The following is a 3,466-nucleotide window of genomic DNA, read 5'->3' as shown; positions in this document are numbered from 1 at the left end:
TGGTGGTGTGAAAATCAAGCACTTGTCCTGCAATATACAAGCCATTGTACGGATATATTGATGGGAAAATAAAAAGGTTATGGGTTATGAAAGGTGGGGAGGAAAAAACGAAATCTGAAAAATGGCTGCGGCGGGAAGGGGTTAAATACCATATCAACAATTCCCTAATATATATATTTGAGGTCCTTTCGTTAACCCCTTCCTGCCGCAGCCCTTTTTCAGATTTTCATTTTGTTTTTTTCCTCTCCACATTCCAGATGCCATAACGCCTTTATTTATCCATCGATATTGTACTATGAGGGCTTGATTTTTGCGGGACGAGTTGTAGTTTTTTGTAGCACCATTTATTTTGCCATATAATGTAATAGGAAACAGGAAAAAAATGATTTGTGGGGTAGAAAATGAAAAAAACAGCGATTCCTCCATGGTTTTTTGCACGCCGTTTTTACGGAATTCACTGTGCAATTAAAACAACATGATAACTTTATTCTGCGGGTCAATACGACTACGGCGATACCAAATATATATCGTTTTTTCTATATTTTACTACTTTTACAAGTAAAAACCTAAGTGTAAAAAAGAGAATTTATTTTGCGTCGCCAAATTCCGAGAGCCACAACTTTTTTATTTTAACGTCGATTAAGTGGTATGAGGGCTTATTTTTTGCGGGATAAGCTGTCGTTTTTAATAATACCATTTAGTGTGTAAATGCGACGGTTTGATCACTTTTTATTTCATTTTTTGTGGGAGATTAGGTGACCAAAAAATAGAGATTCTGGCGTTTTACAATTATTTATTTTTACGGCGTTCACCATGCGGGTTAAATAGAGATATATTGTAATATTTCAGACCTTTACGGACGCGGCGATAACAATTATGTTTATTTATTTCTTTACTATGCTCTAGGGGAAAAATGGGAAAAGGTTTTTTTTTAACTTTTAATATATATATATTTTTTTTACATAAAAAAAAACTTTATTTAACTCGTTTTTACTTTTTTTTTTATTAGTGCCCCTAGGGGGCTTCAACCAGTGATCGTTAGATCACTTGCACGATATACTGCAATACTAATGTATTGCAGTGCATCGTAATTCTGACAGTCAACTATTAAGCCCTGCCGGAGGCAGGTCTTAATAGGTGTACAAAGATGGCCAACCTGGGGGCCTTCATTAGGCCCCCAGGCAGCCGTAGCAACCATCGCCCGCCCATGATTGTGTTGCGGGGGCGCGATAAGCTGTTAGAGGGGGTCGCCCCCCTCTTTCTAACGATTTAAATGCTGCGGTCTCTGTTGAGCCCGCTCCATACTTCCCCTACCCGACTTTGGCGTATGGATACGTCAAATGTCGCGAAGGGGTTAATGCTCATCAGTGTTTGTAGTGCTAGAGCAGGTGCTTTCAGCAGAAAACTCCATTACATTCCGTTGTTGGTACGATTAAAGCCTAGTTTGGGCCTTTAGGCTCAGAGCCCATTTTTCAAATCTGACATATTACAATTTACGTGGTAATAACGTCGTAATGCTAAAACCTATCCAATCGATTCTGAGACTGTTTTCTCGTGACACATTGGGCTTCATGTTAGTGGTAAAATTTGGTAGATATATTCAGTGTTTATTTGTGAAAAATTGCAAAATTTAGAGAAAATGTAGAAAAAATAGAATTTTTCAGAATTGAAATGTATCTGCTTGTAAAACAGACGGTTATACCACCCAAAATAGTTACTAGTTCACATTTCCCATATGTCTACTTTAGATTGGCATTGTTTTTTGAACATTCTTTTATTTTTCTTGGACGTTACAAGGTTTAGAACATAAACAGCAATTTCTCATATTTTTAAGAAAATTTCACAAGCCTTTTTTTTAAGGTACTTGCTCAGTTCCGAAGTGGCTTTGAGGGGCTTATGTATTAGAAACCCCCATAAAACACCCCATTTTACAAACTAGACCCCTCATTGTATTCAAAACAGCATTTAGAAGTTTTTTTTAACTCTTTATGCATTTCACAGGAATTAAATCATAGTGGATGTGAAATTTGCAAATTTCATTTTTCTTGCTGAATTTCAATTTTATTAAAAAAAATTCTGTAACACAGAAGGTTTTACCAGAGAAACACTAATAAATATGTATTGTCCAGATTCTGCAGTTTTTAGAAATGTCCCACATGTGGCTCTAGTGCGCTCGTGGACTAAAACACAAGCCCCAGAAGCAAAGAAGCACCTAGTGCATTTTGGGGCCTCTTTTTTTATTAGAATATATTTTAGGCAGCATGCCAGGTTTGAAGAGGTGTTGAGGTGCCAAAACAGTAGGAATTTCCCAAAAGTGACCCCATTTTGGAAACTACACCCCTCAAGGAATTAATTTATGGTTGTTGTTCCGATTTTGATCCCACAGTTTTTACACAGCACGAATTGGGCTGTGAAATTTAAAAAATTAAATTTTTTCCAATAAAATGTCATTTTTCATCAACATTTCTTATTTTCACAGGGAAGAAAATACCCCATTTTGTTGCCCAATTTCTCCTGAGTGCAGCAATACCCCATTTGTGGCTATAAACGTCCGATTGGGCCCATGGGAGGCCTCAGAAGGGAAGGAGTGCTGTGTGTTCTTTGGAGTGCAGATTTTGCTGGATTGGTTTTCGGTGCCATGTCGCATTTGCAGAACCCCAGAGGTATCAAAGCAATGGAAACCCACCAGAAGTGACCCCATTTTGGAAACTACACCCCTCAAGGAATTCATTTATGAGTGTTGTGACAATTTAGACCACACCATTTTTTCACAGAATTTATTTGAATTGGGCTGTGAATTAACAAAAATGTAATTTTTTCCAACGATGTGTCGTTTCGGCTAAAAATGTTACATTTTCGCAAGGAATAAAATACCCCATTTTGTTGCCCAATTTGTCCTGAGTGCGGCAATAACCCAGTTGTGGTGATAAACTGCCGTTTGGGCCATGAGGGGGCTCAGAAGGAAAGGACCACCATTTTGCCTACTGGGGATTTTCTGGTGCTAAGTCATGTATGCAGAAGCCCCTGAGGTACCAGTACAGTTGAAACCCCAGAGAAGTGACCCCATTTTAAAAACTACACCCCTTAAGGCATTCATCTAGAGGTTTAGTGAGCATTTTGGCCGGAAACCTACACCCCATAAACTGTAATGTGTGTTCTCCTGGGTATGGCAATACCCTCAATGTGGCTGTTATAAGCTGCCTGGGCACACAGTAGGGCTCATCGGGGAAAGACGAGGGGGGATAAGCTGTGCGGAGGGCATCAGGGTAAGTAAAACTGGGGTAGATTAAAAATCAAGGGATGTATGATACATTTTAAAACACTTTCATACAGAGCCCTGGTTTTTCGGAACACGCGTCACATTGATATATTGTGTCCTTCCTTATCCCCCTCTTATAGCAGACTTTGTACCTCTTGACTTTTTCCTTTCTTGCCAGTTTGGGGAACTTCTCCTGGAAAGTGTTGC

This window comes from Rhinoderma darwinii, unplaced genomic scaffold (genome assembly GCF_050947455.1).
Source record: "Rhinoderma darwinii isolate aRhiDar2 unplaced genomic scaffold, aRhiDar2.hap1 Scaffold_455, whole genome shotgun sequence".
NCBI lineage: Eukaryota > Metazoa > Chordata > Amphibia > Anura > Rhinodermatidae > Rhinoderma > Rhinoderma darwinii.
Note: the sequence above shows the minus strand (reverse complement) of the source record.